The 20,112-nt window shown below is 36.0% G+C and overlaps 1 protein-coding gene across 9 annotated transcripts in view; it reads left to right on the top strand.

The window, feature by feature from the left end:
• The window catches only part of RBMS3 (RNA binding motif single stranded interacting protein 3), a 713,870-nt gene that overhangs the window by 205,511 nt on the left and 488,247 nt on the right, over positions 1-20,112 (top strand). The window lies entirely within an intron of this gene.

Raw genomic sequence — 20,112 nt, 5'->3', positions numbered from 1 at the left:
TTTGTAATACTGTCATCAAGAAGTATGGAGAGCCAAGATCATTCTAAATACTGCCCCTATTTCACATACAGATATAATGTGCATATGTTTTATGAACAGACACTCATATACTAAAAATATATCCTAGCCTACTTGGGTAATGATTAGATCTATTCACCAATTAAAAAAAAAGCATTTTAGTCTCCTAAAAACTCACAAATGTGTTTGGTATTTAGGTACTATAAGACAAAAAATAATAAGACAGGTTCCTGTCATCTAATAGTTCAGTTTGAAAAGGAAACAAACAAGAAAATCAGGGAACTAATCCTAACATGCTTACTAGAATCAGTGTTATGGGCCTAATACATATGAAAGTGTAACAGAGATATCCATAATAGACATAAACACCAAATACTGTGAGAGGAGAAGATAGAGATTTCTTTTGGGGGCATGAAGTTTATAAAGGCAAGTCAGAATGGATGAGCTTGAGAATGGTCTGGGAAAAAGAATTTTAGTATGTAATTGAGCAGACCCCCATAGCTAGAATAGAAGAAACTCCTAACACTCCAATCCACATTTTCTTGTAATTGCTTAAGAGCCTTAAACTCGATTAAGATAGGACCTGTATAACCTAGAAAGCTTATCTTCAAAGGGATGTGTTGCAGGGAAATGTTTGGCCGTCTGCTGGGAATGCTAGCAGAAAATATTAGAAAATCTCTCTCTTTGTTTTTATATCAACCTCCTCTGTGTGGTTTAGAACATATTAGGATATTTTTACAAATGCATATGTTTTAAATATATAAATGAATTATGGGTTTGCTGATACAACATATTTTTACTCATTGTAATATGGATTTAAAAAATGGTTTGGAGACTAGTGTCATAATAAGCACCGATAAATACAGAAGGAGATGGAGGGAGGGAAAGATGGACAAAAGGAGAGAAAGGAAGGGAGGAAGAGAGGGACCATGGGACCTCCTAGGGAAATTATTTAACCCACTGAGCCGCCCAGGCGCCCCATCCTAGGGAAATCATTTAATAGAAGGGCAACCAAAGATGACATTATGGGCAGGCAGAGGGCTATTAGACCTTTTGCCCTGAGGGAAAAGAAAGCGGAGTGAACATGTTGTCATTATACATACACAAATAAGAGCCTCCAGTTGCCTTTTCAGCATTTGGAGCCTGTGGATTATCCGTAGTGATTCTGATTCATAATCTTCCTCAAGTACATGGAGGTGGGTCTCCTAAAAATAAGCACTCATGATCAGAACGGTATTATTGTCGCTTTCATGTTGAGGGAAAGTATTATTTTAATGACATTCTGAATCTTATTTAGATTATTCCTTTCAGAAAAATGGCCCTTGAAATAACTACTGTAGAAACAACATGCAGTTGGGAAGAGGCAGCAATTATACTTAGAAAAATTGTTTATAGTTGTCAATGATAAGCATGGAAGTGCATTTCTAAGGTTAGAAGGAAGGTGTGACATCATCGAGGCATTCAACGAACTGACGAAACAAGACATTGAAACGATCATCTAGGTCTTTATTGAAATAGCCAAGAATTGAAGCAGTAATAGTGTTGGGGAAGGTAACTGATCCAGAAGGTATTTGTGGAGCGCTAAGAGTGATCATATCTGGGGATTCTATAGACAATAATGAGAATGAAAAGTCACTGGTTATAAGATTTTAATGATGAAAGATTCTAAATTGGAGATTTTGGGTAGGAGTGAAGCCAAATGGACTTAGGAGCAGGGAGGACTCACCACATACAGGTCCATTGGGAGAAGAGATGTTAGAAAGGAAAAACAAGAAACAAAAACCAACAAACACTTGAGAAGGTTGCAAAGGAGCAGTGCCTTCAGGGTGAGTCAAGAAATAATCGGAAACATGCAAATTAAAGAAATTGGCAGTGATAATTTATATCCACTTAGGTAGCAACCATTATTTCATGTGGGTCATCCAGTGCTGTTTCCTGTCCCCATCTGGTCACCCGTCTTTGTTGGTATCATCCTAAATTCTCAGAGGCTTTTTAAAAAATCAGTTTGGAAAGAGCAATAAAGGGCATTTTTTAAAAAAGATTTTATTTATTTATTTGACAGAGAGAGAGATCACGAGTAGGCGGAGATGCAGGCAGAGAGAGAGGGAGAAGCAGGGTCCCTGCTGAGCAGAGAGCCCGATACAGGGCTTGATCCCAGGACCCTGAGACCATGACCTAATCCAACCCACTGAGGCTCAACCCACTGAGCCACCCATGCACCTCAATAAAATGCATTTTATTGACACTGGTAATTACACTAAGAATGTTGCCCCAAATATTTTTATTTAAACAAATGTTTAAAGTACATGTAAATAGGCTCAGGCTGAGCACTTTTTCATTCTCTACAATGGACACAGATATAGGCAATCTCCCAATTCTAGCTTATGGAGCATATGCAAGTGATACAGCCATTACAATGACAGGAAAGAAGACTAAACTGTGTCAGATGATGAACATATTTATTATAGGAAGTTAAATTAATATAGAGGAATATAAAATCATGTGTAAAAGAAATACAGATCTAGGTAAATATTTGAGAGTTAAGTATGGCTTATAGTTATGTCTGTGGTGAAGCCAGACTGCCTGGTTTGGACACTGCCTCTCCACTAAGTGAATTGTGTGATCTGTGGTAAATGACTCAACTTTCCTAGGTTCCTTAATTTCCCCATCTATAAAATAATGATAATAATAATATTAATAATAATATGGCCTGACTTGAAGGTTAAGTGGGTCGTACATGGATAATACTCAACAATACAAAGTGTCAACTGTGGTATAATTTACTGGCAATGTTAGACAAAAAATATATCAAGGAGTGGGAATATGGGTGGTAGATTATTATTAACTTTACATCTCTTCAAATCTGTTGTATTTCCACACAAAACAAACAAAACCCACTTGGAAAAATGATCTGGTTTTAATTATATTTATGTTTTGTGGTTCTTTTTGTGAACTATGAGGGCCTATGACTATATGTTTCTTTGTTTCTTGTAAAATAATGTCAGATGAAAACAGTAATGGATTGGGAGAGAATGTTATGTTTTGCTTTTTTAAAATAATTGGCAGATATTGAGTTCTTCTTGACCATGGCTTTTTTAGGAAGGATGTGGAATGGGTGAGATGGCTTTTTCAAGTAAAATCACTACGAGCATCGGACTTGTCATTAGAGAATGAAAATTGGGTGTGGTCCTCTCTGAGACACTTGCTTCTGAACCATTTGCAACTTCGCCTCCAGACTCAGGCTGTGCAATTAAAACCAAATCTTAGGAGGACAGGATTTATTTATTTTTGTTTTAAAATATATGGTATGAATTCAATTTTTCATGAGCTGTTGCACATGCAGTATATTACATGCAAGTTAGTGTTGAGTGGGGTGTGAAGAAGTACATTCACTAGTCTCCTTGGAGATGAAAAGAAAAAGCATCAAAATGAACCTTGATGTATTAGCCTAACCTCAGACTCTTACCCTAACTTAGCATCTGAAAGAAAGGCTTTTGTTTCCTCCCTGTGTATTATTCACACCCTGAAGTTCTGTACAGTAGACAGGCCCAGAGAAACAACTTGCTCTATTCTGGAAGGGGTCATGGAGAACTCTTTCAACATAACCTCTCGTTTTCAAGATTGTTCTTTCTTGGGTGGTGGCTGTGGCAGCTTTCATTCTATAAAATATGGCAACATAAAACAAAACAGTCACCATCAGGCCAAAATGACCAGAAATTGCTGAACAAAGCAGGCAACAGCTCCAGATGGAGAGTAATGAAAAGCAGACCACAGTTCATTCAGATACTCAAATGCAAGGACCAAATAAGGGCTATTGTATAAGTCACAGAGATTTGCACTGCATTGTTTTTTTGTTTGTTTGTTTTCTGCTTTTCTCCATATGTTTCCCTCTGGGTCCAGTATATTTACTAATTTAAAAAGTCAGGGAAAATCAAATGAAAGAAGCCATTGAAAACATAGTATAAATCTTCAATGAATTTACTTGTCTCTGCCTTTTCCTGCTTTTTAAGTTTGGCTTCTTCTGTACCTCTCACCATACCATTTTTTTCTGACAGGCTATGTGTTTAGAGCAGAGGGAATGAGTAATGGATATTCCATAGAAAGTTTCCATGCCTAATAGCCATAGGATATAAGCGTAGTTAGCGTGTGCCAAGCATACCAACTTCTAAGAGTTTGAAATACTCCCTTCTGCCTTTGTTGTCACAAGCTGGTTGAATTATATTTATGGAAGCTTATGTTGCCTTTAACATTTCATTGGACCCTTAAAATCAGAGTTGAAGACAAGTATCTCGAAGTTCTGAAATCATCCATGGAAGATATCATTCATTCTTTATTAAATGAAATCATAAGTTGTTATTTCTTCTGTAAGAAAAATAATTTTGCATGTTCTACTAATTTTATAGAGAGGGATAGAATCCTCCTAGATTGTTTCAAGGTGGGGCGTGAACAAGTCTTTCTGGCAGTTCTAGACACATGGCCCTGTTACACATTTTTAAAAATGACTTATTTATTCATTTTTAGAGAGAGAGGTAGGGGTAGGTGGGCGTAAGGGCAGAGGAAAAGAATCCCAAGCAGAATCCCTGCTGAGTGCAGAGCCTCATGTGGGGCTCAACCTCACAACCCAGACATCATGATCTGAGCCAAAATCAGGAGTCAGTTATCCAACAGACTGAGCCACCCAGGTGCCCTGCACTTTTTTTTTTTTTTTTAAGTATTTTAGGTAACTAAATATGAGGCCATATACTTGGGCAGATTTGGAAGTATTCAATTTATTTATCATTTAATTTTCTTCCTTACTGAGAGGGAGTATTTATATAGCAAATGAGGAAAGTATGGCTTTCTATATTAAATCCAATGGACATGGAGAAAGGAGGAGATACTATATGTTGTCATTTTTATGTAAAATTATTGTAGGGTATGAGGTAGCCCCTACTACCTATGGACGTGCACCTGGGTGGAGTATATACGTATAAATGGAACTATTTGGTTTCCAGAAAATAACATACAAAGTAGGTAAAGAAACTAAACACCATGGAAAGTCTCCTTTCTAGTACCCATTATTTTCCCAAATCAGTGCAAACTAAAATAAATGTTCTATACTTTTTGAGGGGAATAAGGACCTCCCCCAGGTGGGGTCACAGTCTATTGAGGAAGAAGCCCATGAAGCAAAATGACTTGAAAAACACACTTACTCAACTTTCAAATAATGGGATTAAGTTTTTTTTTTTAAAAAGGCAAAAACATCTCTATTTAGACAACTGCATTTTCCTTTGGAAAATGAAATGTGATATTTCCCTGAACTTCTTTTGTGAAGTTTAATTTAGTCCAGTATTAATTTTACCACTAATCACACGTAATCAATACATAAATGTATTTGCTTCATTTGGCATTGATATTGACTTTTATTTTCATTTCAGAAAAGATTAGTTTCTGTAGGAACTTTGCTAACTTCTGCCAGTACATCAAGCTTACTTAGAATCATCCTCCAGGTACTTTTTATAGGGAGTTTTCATTCTGGACATCTTTTGAAAAAACAACAACAACAACTAAACCCACCAGTTTTTATAATGTTATAGCCAGATTTTGGAAAGAATAACTTCTTTGAAGGTAAATGGTCTCAATTTGTTGCCTCTAGTTTCTGTAGACACCTACAACTAAAGTTGTTTTCTCCTGTTAAAAATAAACCTTCCAATCCTGTTATTTCCAATGCAGAGAAGTAAATATTTTGGAGTGTTCTTTATTATTTTTTTAAGTTTGTTTTTGTTTTGTTTTTGTCATCATTGTTGCTGTTATATTTATTTATTTATTTATTTGAGAGAGAGAGAGAGAGAGAGAACTCAGCCAGGCCAAGGGTCCAGGGAGAGGGAGAGAAGCAATCTTAAGCAGCCTCACGCCCAGCATGGAGCTCCATCTGAGGACTCTGAGATTATGACCTGAGCTCCCTAAGCCAAAATAAAGAGTTGGATACTTAACTGACTGAGTCACCCAGGAATCTCTAGTATTATTTTATTTTTATTTTTATTATTATTCTGTGTTAACTTTGAGAAGTCTCTGAAATAAATGTAAAGCAAAATATGTACTTATATTTTGGTGGTCATACAACAACACAAATTTCTTTAAAAGTCTTTTTTAGCTATATATTTACTCAGCATTGGTTTCTGGTCATTTTTAGTGTACTGACTAAGCTAAAGTAACACTATGCACAGATATTAAATATAGTAGGTAACACTGCTATTTTAAGTATACGATTATATTTTTCATCATTTAATACTATAACCTACCTTCTTCTTTGCACATGCAGAGATTATTTTATTGGAAAGAAATTTTAATAATTTTTGTGGAGTTTAAAACAGCTTAAAAATAAAATGGTACAGTAGTGTTGTTTCCTCCCATAATCTGAGCATGACTTTTTCCTAATCCATATTTTTTAAGTTAACAGAAATCCTTTTATTCAGATATTCTGTTTGCTTCTGTGTCTCAGTTCTGTATTTTTAGAATTTGACTTTTGTTAATATATATAAAATGCTCTTTCTTTTTACCTTTTTTAGTCTATGTCGATTATTTCTTCCTAAATTCACCTTTTCAAGGAGTTTTTACCCGACTCTTCCATCCTACTTAAACACTTTACAGGGATGCCTGAGTGACTCAGTCAGTTGAGATCTGACTCTTGATTTCTGCTCAGGTCATGATCTCAGGGTTGTGGGATCAAGCCATGTGTTGGGCTCCACTCTGGGTGTGGAGCCTAATTAAGATTCTCTGTCACCCTCTACCCCTCCCCTTTGACTCACTGGACACTCTCCCTCTCTTTCTCAAAATACAAAAAAGATTTTACAATATTATCACCTTTGAGTATCATCTGGAGTCAAAGATCTTATGCCACATTATCACTCTTGCTTTTGTGATTATAATCTAGATAATAAAACTCGAGATTCTGATGGGACTTATTTTCTATTGTTAAAGTATTGAGGAAATAAGACAGTTCATGGTAGTTACTTAGATTCCAGAGGCTTTATCTTTCTCTCTGGGAGCCTTTGATGTTGCATAAATGGAAGGAAGGGACATGGACAGTTATATGTTCTACAGGTCTGTAAAAACACCAGGGGTACAAGACATACAGAGACACATGTTTCCTTGAGTTATTCTTTAAACATTTTAACTGAGAATATTTTATGAGAATGGAATTACCCCTTTTATTGTTTGAAGTTACCTGTTTTCACTCATCAGTAATTTCACAAGTGTATGGAAAATCCAATATGGTAATATATTTTAAATAACATGCAAATTATAGTAATGTAGAGTGAACAGATATGATATATGTTTGCCTAGTTTATCAAAATAAATGTAAACTTGTAATACCAGGTAAATAAACATCCTTTCAAATACAGGATTTCAAAACATGTAGATTTTTCAAAAGAAACTTCATTTAGTTCTTGAGGGATTTTCCAAATGAAGTCTATACTATGAAAGTTGCTAAGTAATAATTTTAGTTCTCTTGGACAAGTTATGTAACATCTCTAATGATTTGTTTCCTCAGTTGTTAAATGAGGTTATTTTTATCTGTGATGAAAAAAGTGTTTTTAGAATTACATGGAACCATGTTTGTAATATATCTGGTACCTACATCAGGTAAATTTTTCTATGGCTTCGGACTTTGATTTTTTTCTCATAAGAACCAGATTTTCTAGAGCTTCTATATATCTTGCATAATTTAATGCAAGTCTGAGTACATTTTCAGCGCTCAAGGATTATGTATTTTATGAATTGACACATATTTATCGAGTCTCATTTCTTAATAGCAAAAAGTGTGAGTACTTAAAGGATTTTTTTTCCCATATATTTTGGTGTTGACTATTTGATAGCCCTCAGGATTTTTCAGGGCTAATAAACCTTATGTCTTTGAGAACAAACACGTTCTGTCATAGTAGCAGGTGGTAGAATTTATTCAAATGGAGTCAGATAGGTTCTGAAAAAAATGTGCTTCTTTGTTCACCCTTTGTTATGTTGTTCACTTCATAACGTTCACAAGTTTAAAGCTAAAAAGGAAAAAAAAGAAAAATAAAGGCTAAAGATTCTTGCTTTGAAAATATTCTTTGAAAGCACAGTGAAGGTATATTTAGTTTAAGATATGATTAATAGTCATTTGATTTGATACTTCTCAATGTTCTTATTGACTCATTGGTTATTCATGTTGCTATTAAAATAATGATTTTTTCTGTCCTTTAGTGAGGAAATGAGACCCCCAATGTGTGAAAGAGAAAAACTCGTGCATGTGGCTAAAAACCCCCTAAACTACAAAAACATAAATTGAATTTGAGAGATGAAGGTATCATGTATTATGGCTCTCCAAGTGCTCTAAGCTCAAATGTCTATCCATAAAATATTGGTGATACAAGTTCTCTATTTTGTATGATCGTTTTAAATATTGGTGTGATTTTCTTCCTGTGCTATGGAGTAAGAGAGAAATAGCAAGGTCTGCATTTAATCTGTATTACATCTCTTAAGAAAAGGGCAGCTCATTTTAATTAGTAGACATCCAGATAGACCTATTGGTCATTCAGCTTACATCAGTCTTGAGTTGGAAGAAAGGAACCTGTGTTCATAAAGCATCTTCAGAACACCTTCTTTATGACACTTATAAAGATATAACTTCTCTCAACAAGAAATAGTAAGATGCAGATATCACAGCTATTCTCATTCTCAGGGCTCGTTTACCAAAAGCGAGCTAAAACAAAAGATTTTAGAGAAACAGTCTGAAAGGACATACTGAGCTTTGGGTATAGGGATGATGTGGAAAATAACCACATTTGAGACTGTGCTGAAGTCATGTGGTAAAATTCCAAGAGAAATATACTCTAAGCTACCTTGGAATTTATGTCTTTGGGGTACTTCTACTACAATAGATAATTGAAGTAGAAAATATACCTTATCATTGAAGGAATGAATGAAATAAAAGATTTTTTTTTTAAAGAATTATATGAAGTGAAGTGAGAGGCTCTTTTAAAAAAATATTATTAAAACACTGATTAAAAAGTCTCTCAAGGTATTTCATGAGGTGTTTTCGAATGAGAAGGGGTAAAGAACCAGAAAATCTTTAATTTCATATTTAAGACTTCAAGAAATTATGACTAATACTATATATTTTCATAGAGAAGCAGGTAATGAATTTGAGACTGAATTGACTAGAGGAAACCTTCTTCTCAAGTATTTTTAAAATAAAATTTGTGGGGCGCCTGGGTGGCTCAGTGGGTTAAGCCTCTGCTTTCAGCTCAGGTCATGATCTCAGGGTCCTGGGATTGAGCCCCACATCAGGCTCTCTGCTCGGCAGGGAGCCTGCTTCCTCCCTCTCTCTCTGCCTGCCTCTCTGTCTACTTCTGATCTCTGTCTGTCAAATAAATAAATAAAATCTTTAAAAAAAATAAAAAATAAAATAAAATTTGTGTGTGTTCATTTGACATTATGATGATTTGACATACATATACATAGTTAACCAATCACTGTCAAGTTAATTAACATATCATATCCCCACAAAGTAATTTTGTGTATGTGTGTTGAGATCACCCGAAAGCTACTCTCTTAGAAAATTTCTGATATTCAGTGCTGTATTAACAATAATCATCATGCTGTACACTAGATCCTAGACACATTCTTCCTACAGAGGAGCCATTTTGTACCCTCAGATAAACATCTCCTCATTTCCCCCAACATTTTGTCTTTGATAATCACCATTCTACTCTCTGTTCCTAAATATTTGGATTTTTTAGATTCTGCGTATAAGTGAGATCATGCAGCTGTTTGTTGTTGTTTTTTTGTTTTTTTTTCTTTGTGTGGCTGGTGTATTTCATTTAGCATAATGTCCTCCAGATTCATCCATGTTGTTACAAATGGCAAGATCTCTTCTTTTTTAAAGCAGAATAATATTCTGTTGTGTATATATACCACAGTTTCTTTATTTATTCATTTGTCAGTAGACATTTAAGTATTTTTCCTTCTTTGGCTGTTGTGAACATTGCTGCAACAAACATGGGGGAGCATATGTGTTTTTGATATTTTGATTTCATTACCTTTGGATGTGTACCCAGAAGAGAGATTGCTGGGTCATACAATAGTTCTATTTTTAGTTTTTGAAAAACCTGCACACTATTTTACATAATGGCTATACAAAGTTAAATTCCTACCAACAACATGTAAGGATTTCTTCCCCCCCACCCCACATCATCACCAGCATTTGTTATATCTTATCTTTCTAATATAACCATTCTTTTTTTTAAACATTTTTATTTATTTATTTATTTGACAGACAGCGATCACAAGCAGGCAGAGAGGTAGTCAGAGAGAGAGAGGAGGAAACGGGCTCCCTGCTGAACACAGAGCCCTGTTCTGGGCTCAATCCCAGGAACCTGAAATCATGACCTGAGCCGAAAGCAGAGGCTTAACCCACTAAGCCACCCAGGTGCCCCTCTACAATAACCATTCTGAACAGGCATGAGGTGATATCTCATTGTAATTTTGACTTATAATTCTGTAATTGTTATTAATCCTGAGCATATTTTCATATACGCATTGGCCATTTGAACGTCTTCTTTGGAAAAATATCTATTCAGATCCTTTACCCATTTTTTTAATAGGGTAGTTTATTTCTGCTATTGAATCATATGAGTTTGTTATATGTTTGGGATATTAACCTTTTAACAGATGCATGGTTTGCAAATATTTTCCTCTGACTAAATAAAAACTTAAGCAGCCAAAGTTTCCCAGGGCATCTGGGTGGCTCAGTTAGTTAAGTGCCTGACTGGTGATTTTGGCTCAGGTTGTGAGATTGAGCTCATTGTTGGGCTCTGCACTGGGTGTGGAGCATTCTTGGGATTCTGTCTTTCCCTTTGCCCCTCCTCTGTCTCCCCCTCTCCCCCTCTAAACAAAAACACAAACAAACAAATAGACAAAAAGAAGCAGCAAAAAATTCCCATATGAAAGTGGAATTTTCTCATCTCTCTCAATTTTTAACCATTGTTTTTGAACCAAATTAAAATAACCCCCAGGTGAAATAGATATACATTCATAAATATTATTATATATTAATATATTTAATTTTATATTTATTATACACATATAAGTACTTGTGTATGTTACATATAAGTACATACATATGTCAATATGTCTGTGTGTGTGAGAAAGGGAGATGGGCAAAATATATATGAGATACTTGTAGCCTAAGAGAATTTTAAAAATCAAAATCTAAAGATTTGCCTTAAAGTTTAAGTTTAATGAAATATAATTTTTTTAAAAGGAGCTTGAAGTGAAATCCCCATAGCTGTTTATAACTAAGCATCCTCTGTGTTACATAAACCAAAGAAGTCCTGGAGAAGTTGTTCTGCCTTAGATAGCAGTCAGGTTTTTTGTGTCATTTCTCTATTTTATGAGGAGAATGTAAGACAAGTCATAGAGAGTCGAAGTTGCACAAGCAATTATCAAATAAGATCTCGTTCAAGCATGGATAAAGTGTGTATGTATTTGAAATCTGTGTAAAAATTTAATGTTCCTACTTTGCATCATCGTATTTCCACCAATTACGTCCTGGTAATATGGACTATTAATGCTAAATATCCTATTTATATCCTATCTTTTCCAGTTCAATCTATCTTTTCTCTTTTATGTCTTCCCTCAGTTACTAGTCTAGAGCCAATCCTTTGGCTCTGTTCTTGTTAAGGACATTTAAAAAAAAAGTATATAACTTTCCAGATAAGATTATTTTAGTTTAAGGGTGCCTGGGTGGCTCAGTGTGTTAAGCCACTGCCTTCGGCTCGGGTCATGATCTCAGCGTCCTGAGATAGAGTCCCGCATTGGGCTCTCTCTCAGCGGGGGGCCTGCTTCCCTTCCTCTCTCTCTGCCTGCCTCTCTGCCTACTTGTGATCTCTCTCTGTCAAATAAATAAATAAAACTTTTAATAATAACTTTAAAAAAAGATTATTTCAGTTTACAAGGGAGCTGCTGTAAATGATAAAAAGCCAGCATGGTGTAAGAACTGGTAGAAGCATCAGACATGGCAAACCAGAAGATAGCTTATCTGTTTGGGGAGGAAGACTTTTAGTACTTCTGTTAAACTGCAGTCTTGGGTAGCATCAAGGGCTATGAGGCCTATCAGCATTTGCCAATATTTTAATCTTTCCCATCTGAATTCCCTTAAGCGTAGGAAATAAACTCTTCAGCCTATTTTCCACCATCCTAGTGACCAACCAATCAACCAGTGAACCAAATAAACACACTAAAGGACCAGGACAAAAGAAAATAAATAAATAAATATAAAGAAGTGAATCCTAACAGGAAAGGTCAGGAATGGTAACTTTGGCTTGTTGGCCCAGAGAGAAGGCCCGCTCAACACAGTGCGTTGGGTAATGAGTTGATGAGGCACTGTGGCGTCCTCAGAAATATGGTAAGCAGCGGTTATGGGGACAGGAGATATGTTTTTACTGATACGCTGTGCAACTCAGCCTTGGTTCAAAGAGTGGTTAAGCATACTGGAGTCTATAAGTCTCTTGGAACATTCCTGTCATTCATCAAAAGGGAAGATTTGTCTAATAAAAGAATGTTGTTTGGCTACAACACTGCTTTAAAGTATTTAGATGAGAATCCTTTTTAGTGGAGGCTAAATCACTGTTAATTTTCTTAAAACCAGCCCACTTCACACACTTTTCTTACCTACTTAGCTCATGGGCATGCACGTCTTCAACTTTCAACAGCCTGTGTCTTTTTGAATGGCTATCAAGTAACCCAAAGAATTAATCTCTATCCCCTTTGAACTGATGAGGAAGCAAATCTGGAGAAGTTGGTTGAGGCCTAACCCTCTGTTATTTGCTCTTCCTCCCATAAAATAATCCCCTTACTGGCTGGCAGTAAATGGTCCTGGATGTTATTAATGACAGGCAAACACAAGGACAATGTTTTCATTCTGTGTAAAGGTAGACACTTTGAAAAACAAAGAGACAAAAAACAAAAAACAAAAGAAAAACCAAAATAAAACAAAACAAAGCATGCAGCAGCTTTTACCCACCCACTTTCTGTTTCCACTGGAAACAGCATTGACTGGGGGTTCTCGCTCTGTACTGTCACTACTCTGGCTGTATATGTGCATGAAGATTGTGCCTTGAAAGAAGAGGCACCTTTTGACAGTATTTTGATCATTTTGTTTCATTCCACATACTGTTTTTTTGAGAATGGTTTACTGTTCGCTTCAGTTTTACACTTAAGTTATATTAACAAATGTCTAGCCTTCTACCTGGGTTAACTTTAAAGCGAGCGCCAGTGTAATCAATTTTAAGTGGAAAAATATCACAGGATTATGGATGGTAGTAAGAGGACAAAATGCGGTTGATAATTTCCCTTCCTCTCAGGGTTCAGAATGAGGCATGTGCTTTCTTAAAGGGCTTGTGTGGTAGAGTTTCACAGCAAATGCACCCTTTCATCTTATTTAAGTTCTGTTTGGCTTGCCTCCCGTGTTTGCTTATGAGGATAAGGTTAAGACCTCTGAAGAGGCCACTCTATCCCAATTACTTACCCAGGCTCCCCTCTTTCCTTTAAATAGTATGCACTTAGCTGTGGAGAGTGGTTTGGGGTCATTATCTCCTTGATGGATGAACCCAGGGACAAACAACTAATTTCTTATTTGGATTCTAAGAGTATGATAAAGTTTGATCAAAAAGACTTTGAATGTTTTGAATTTATCCACAAACCAGTCCTTGCCGCAAAACACACAAATGCCTATGTCAGTTTTTCCTTTTTCAATCTGGTTTTTCTCAAAAGGTTCTGCCCCTAGCCACAGACTTTCCTATTGTCTCAAGTTGCCTTAAAGCTTCTAACTCCAAACCAAAGGTTGCCTGGTCTTTCATTCCCTTGTGTTTTAAAGAAACTTGAAGCATCTGTGTTTAGTTTGGTGAACAGCTCTATTTCGGCACATGTTTTATTCCCTTGACTTCGCTCTAGAATCCCTTGCCCAAGTGTGGAGTCTGAATTGTTAGAATGTTGGGACTGTAACTCCACTTCTTCCTTGTCTGGTCCCTAAGAGTTATGTCTCAGGCCCAATGTTCTACTTCCAAATGCTGATCTTATAAATAGGTCTTCATTACTGGGACCGTTGAGAGAGTTATGTTTCTTCTCCACCATCATTTGCATGTAGACTGTTTTTGTGGATGGAGTTTTTGTAGGAAGTAGTGTAATAGCAAGGCAACCATTTTATATTTATAACCAAAATTAAGTGATTGTTAGGCAGGGCATGGGTATATTTTGTTGAGTTTCTTGTCCATCTGAAAGTTATTATCAATAGGCATCTATGAATTCCTTATGCATTGGAAACCATAACATCCTATATGACTTGGCATTTTTATTCCTCCATAATAACCAGCTCGCTTTGACATTGCCAGTCCCTTGAATTTTTTTGGACAAACAAGGGGAAAGACATGTAAAGGCATTCTCATTTAGATTTAACTCAAGAGGTAAAGCATTACCTGAAGTTCTGTGTGGCAAATGGTTTCATTTGGGCTTTGTTCTCTAAACAATTTGTAGACGGTTGTGTTCAGAATTCCTTGCCCTCATTAGCTAACTGCACACATGTGGAAACACAGAGCCTGTGACCTTCTGATCCACTCCAGAAATCCAAACTTGGTCTCCAAGTTTAGAGAGGAAATGCTTCCCTCTCTTTCGCCAGAAACCAGACTGATATTTTGTCCAGGTCACACATATGTCAGTGCTATCCCAGCCAGCAGGGAAAAAAATGACCTCCTGGGTAATATGTGCGTCATTGAGATTTAACTATGTCCTTGGTCCAGGGAGCAGAGACACACTTAAAGTGCACAGAACCTTAGGATTTTTTAATCCATAAAACATCAACCCAAACAAAGTGGAAATTATTGATAGTTGGTGGTATTATTGATCATTTGTCCATAAGAAGTTAACCAAGAAAAAATATTAATGAGGGGCAGTGGAGATGCCTCTTTTTTTATTAGATTCATTTAAAAGAAGAAGTGTTTTTTTATGACTACATTTCAAGAGTCACTAAACTTCCCAACCCTTTGAGCAAATAAACTTAATCATATTTTTTTCGAAGAAATGGTATTTTAAGTGTAGGAAAGCTAGAGACATTGATAATCTTTACATTATATCACTGAAGCTCAGAAATAACCTAAAAATGTAAAAATGGGGAATGATAAAACTCTGGTTAAAGCAATGGAGTGTTTTGCAGCAATTTAGAAAGATAATTATTAAGACTGCGAACAGCATGAAAAACTAGTTATAGTATGATGTTAATAGGGAAAAAGAAAAATAGAAAAATCTATGTATGCTTTGCTAATAGCTATGTCAAAACATGATCTATGATGATTTCTTAAGATATTTTTGCTTGAGATATATTATTATTGTTTGACACTTGTGTCTTCTTTTCTGGACTGTGACTTTTTTGGGATAGTAAACATATTTTACTATATCTGCAAAACCAACACTTAGGACATAATAAATGCTAGTAAGTATTTCTCAGTTAACCCTTTAAAAGATAGAAAAAAGAAAGCAAATTACAAAATCGTATTCAATATCTGAACACAATTCTATAAACACAACACATTAAGAAGGTTAAGGACTTGAAGGAATCATGAAACGGTGATTATAGATTATAAGGATTCTTTGTATGGTGATATATTGATTTTTGAATTTCCGTTAAATTAAAAAAAATAGTTGTGCTGTCTGGAAAAATAATGATAATGAGCACTGTCAGCATAATTTAACAGTGTTGAAATGCAAAAGAAGAAAACACTCATTTATTCAATAATGAGAAAATTTAAAGATATGTATCTTCATTAAAATCCAATTATATGTGTAAATTTGGGGGTCTCTATCATTTGAAATGAGATGTCATAAATGATAAACTTCAAGTTGTTCATCACAGAATATAAGACTTTCCGTGATCTGGCCTGTCCTGTACTCTCTAACACAAAGGCTACTGCATGTCTTTGATAATGTGAGCCGTGTGCCATTCTGGGACTGCTGGAATATTCACATTGTAGTCCCTGTGACAAGCACAACTGGAATTCTACAATGACCAACTCACATGGATGCATTGATGGCCCTGGTCAACTTTTGTCTCTTACTACATGTCCAACCACACCTGGTTACATGCCATGTGTAAAGGCATCAAGATTCCTATTCCCTTTGCTAGAAATGTCACCCACCACCACCACCACCACCACCGGCATAAAGTCTGGTATTTATTGAGCACTTGCTACATATACAGAAGTTATGCTAAGAGCTTTATAAACATTATGGCAGTCAAATCATTATAATTATCTCTCCAGTTTATAGAGGTGAGAGCCAAGGAAGTTGTTCAAATCCCCACAACTGTAAAATAGCAAATATAGAATAGTAATTCAGGTTTGCTTTGTCTTGAAGCCTGGCCACTTGAGCTCTCATCCATCCTCCCTCTCCTGTGCTATTTCTCTGCTCTTCGTTGACTTGCAAGGCTCAGCTGATGAGCACTAAGTCTTCAGAGTCTTCCTTTTCCCTCCACCTCTGCCCAAGCTGACTCAAGGTTGCTGTCTTTTATTTATTTACTTTTGAGACAAACTTTAAATTATATATTTATTTAATGTTTTGCTTTAAAATAACAATAACAAACCCATCCCATTTTAACATAACCAACACATTTCTATGGAAAATCAAGGATGCTTTCTCTGTATGCCTTAAGAAAACTTTTGTTCTCCCAAAATTCCAGCCAGCACTGAACAAACTGGGTATAGGCAGTGACTTTTCACTATCAAGGCCTATCAAGAACAAGAATAATATATTTCTTCAGAGAAAATAAATAAAGACTGTATCTTTTTCGTTTCTCATTCACTGGTACTTAGCATGTGCTTGAAATGTGAAATCCTCATCCAGCGAATGTCTGGGAGAATAAAATAACAAATGGCTTAACCACATCTTAGATTCTCAGTACATGGATGTAGTACCAAGAAGTCATCATGTATGTGATTTTGGTTGTGATTAGAAACTGGGACAAAATTGTAGCCATTTATTACATAACTGCAGTAAGCACAAGTTCTTGTTAAGAACATTTGGACCCAGTACTTGGGCAATTCATTTGCGTTTTTCAAACAGAGACTTGATCATGTCCCTTAGCTGATGAAAACCTGTGACTTGTTATTTCATTCTTTATCGAGTCTGAATTCCTCCGTATGGGTTTAAAGGACTTGTATAATATGGATCAATTAACAGAGCTGTTCATTCTGTTTCAACATTTACCTTTTAACACTAAGCAGGCCGGGCACTTCGGTCTCCCAACACATCATGCTTCTACCACCCTTGGGTTTTTACTCAGTTCATCCTTCTTCACCCCAGAATACCCTCCATATTCTTCTTTCCTGCAAAATTATTAACAGACTCCATCCATATCTCTTGGTGTTGCTTAAAACCACAAGGCATTGAGCTCCCACTATGTGTCAGGATTTATATGGTGTATTTTATAAACATGTTATCAGAAAAAAAATTGAGTTTCCTTTTGGTTAATGACAAAGGAGAATACTTTTCAATGGAGACAGGAAGACAGGGAGATTCAAGTTAAAAGTTGATTTCTAAATATAACTTTGACTCTCAAATGTAATAGTGATTCAAATAATGCATTGTTGTGTGTGGACAGAAGACAGCAGAAAACTAGTTCTGTGCTTGGGTGTTTTGTGTGACTTTAATATTAAGTATCTAACATTTGTGGAGAAGAGTTTTTACAGAGTTGGTGCCTCCGCGAGTCTCTGTGTTTGGTCTACTGACTATCCTATGTCAAAAGACTTCAACCCTATATTTAGCCCAACACTTTGCTAATGTCTGCTGCTGGTTATAAAGAGAAACAAAGTAAAAGAGTTTGAATTGGTAGGCATAAAAAATGGAAATTAGGGGCCCTTTTCATAGGACTATCATCTATAAAGAATAACACCCAGTTTGCCTTTACTTGGAGAACATTGCTCAATCATTCACCGTTTATAAGAATAATAACAAAATGGGATTTTCATATTATGACTTAAAAGTTGAGGGGTCCCACTGTGTCTTAGGAAAGACTAAAAACACATGTGTCACAAGACTAACTGAAAACAGAAATTTCATATCTGTTCATGTTCAGAGTCACTTTGCTGACACTGTGCTCCTGAGTTTGGAATTCCTTAGAGAGCAGAAGTTGGAAAGTAAAAGGCGAGCTTTTCCAGTAACATTTGGTTTAAATTTATCTGCAATTAAAATTCTTATATTATGGTAGTCATATTTTTCGTTTTTGGGTTTCATAAACATTCATAAATGTTTCTGATACATTTAGCAAAGGACTCGCTTTTCCTATAATTTCTAACCGTTCATTCTGATTTATTAAAAATATAAGGCAAAGGAGAGAAGAAAATGGGAAAATCCACATCAAGGTCGTCTTGCCTGTCTTTCCACAGATAGTCCTCAGGATTATTTAAGAAATGGAGGATTGTTCTGCGATTATTATACTATGCTGGATAATAAAGAAATGTATCACATATTCTTAAGTTTTGGATATGAATGTTTGAAAATGGTTTCCAAAAAAGAACTTATTCTTTAGATGTAGCATGTGATGAGTGCAATAAGAGAATTTTGACTCACCTGATATTGCAGTGTGAATTAAATTATTATCTAGAGACTGTGACTATTGCATGAATCCTTCTTCAGTATAATAATTGAAATCTGTAAGTCTATCCCCAAATATTCCTGGACTAAGTAACCTATATCATCTTGAAACTTTAAGACTTGATCTCAGAACATAAATATAATTCCACTTATTTACATTTTCCACTTGATATCTGATCCAGCCTGCTCTAGAGTTCCCTTTTCACCAAGAAACTGACCCAAAGACTTGAGAATTAATACCAAGGAAATTTCACAGAAAAATAAAAATGAGAACTAAGTCAACAAGATAAAAGCAATGGTGGGGAAAGCTAGAATCCTTCCTGTTCCTTGTACATCAGTCTTAGACAAAGACCATCTAATATTTCAAATTCTGTGGTATGTCAACACTACTATGTGCTGGGCTTCCAACTTTGGCATTTAGAATATAGATAGAAAGATAGATAGGCAGGCAGCGGAGTATTCTGACATCCATCTTTTCTTTATAATCTTTGCAGCAGTTCCAAAAGTCCTTAGCTGGGGGATATATTTGGAAAGTGCTGCTTTTCTGCTCTCAACACATTCAGGTAACCATTCCAAAGCTGCTAAGGTTCCACTTGAGAGGTAACTTGCTATTACCATTTGTGCTGTGTGTCATAAATGGGCCCTATTATTTTCACCGAGACCCCTTAGCAGTAGTTCCAAAGGAGCGGCCCGAGATTTGATTATACAGGTCTCTCTCCTGAACACATCCTTTCACATTTGACATTTACACTGGTTGCGGATTTTTATGTAACTCATTAGAGAGCAGTCTGAACCTTAAAAAGGTGTTAGTCTTCCTAGAACCCTCTGGCAAAGCAAAGTCTTTTATTGGACTTAAATGTTTTGAGTTGAAACCTGTACTTGTCTGATTGGAAAGTGTTTCAGGGAACAGATTTTGTTATTTTTCTAAGCGAGGCTGCAGGAATTGAGCTGGAGATACCCCTGACCGAAAGGAATTTTTTTCTCCCCTCAAAGAGCTGAGAACCAAAGGAAATGACTCCAATGTTTAAAATCCTTTTATTTCCTCTGTGGACGATATCTGTGCAGCTGAGGCGAACCATTCCAGTTGGCTCCCACCCAGACTTTATGGGAACTGAGATTAGGAAGTTGTATGGTCAAAATAGTCATTGTACAAATTGCTTCCAGTCTAAAAACCTCAAAAGTTCTTGACAAAGCCATGATTTCTTGCCACATTTTATTTTTTTCACATGGGTGACTGACCTGTCATTCATTAATTACCCTGCCAGGATTTCTTCGGGGTGTGTGTGTGTGTGTGTGTGTGTGTGTGTGTGTGTGTGTGTATTTTTTTCCCATTTATTTTGAGAGGAGGAGGCCGAGTTTATGAGAGAAGTATGCGGGTTTCTGTAAAACTTCTCTTTGTGAGACACCACGCATTTTGCCCTTTCTGTTGCCTTC

The sequence above is a fragment of the Mustela nigripes genome, chromosome 2 (assembly GCF_022355385.1).
Source record: "Mustela nigripes isolate SB6536 chromosome 2, MUSNIG.SB6536, whole genome shotgun sequence".
Lineage (NCBI taxonomy): Eukaryota > Metazoa > Chordata > Mammalia > Carnivora > Mustelidae > Mustela > Mustela nigripes.
The sequence above is the reverse complement of the archived record's forward strand: the minus strand, read 5'-3'. Positions and strand labels throughout refer to the sequence as shown.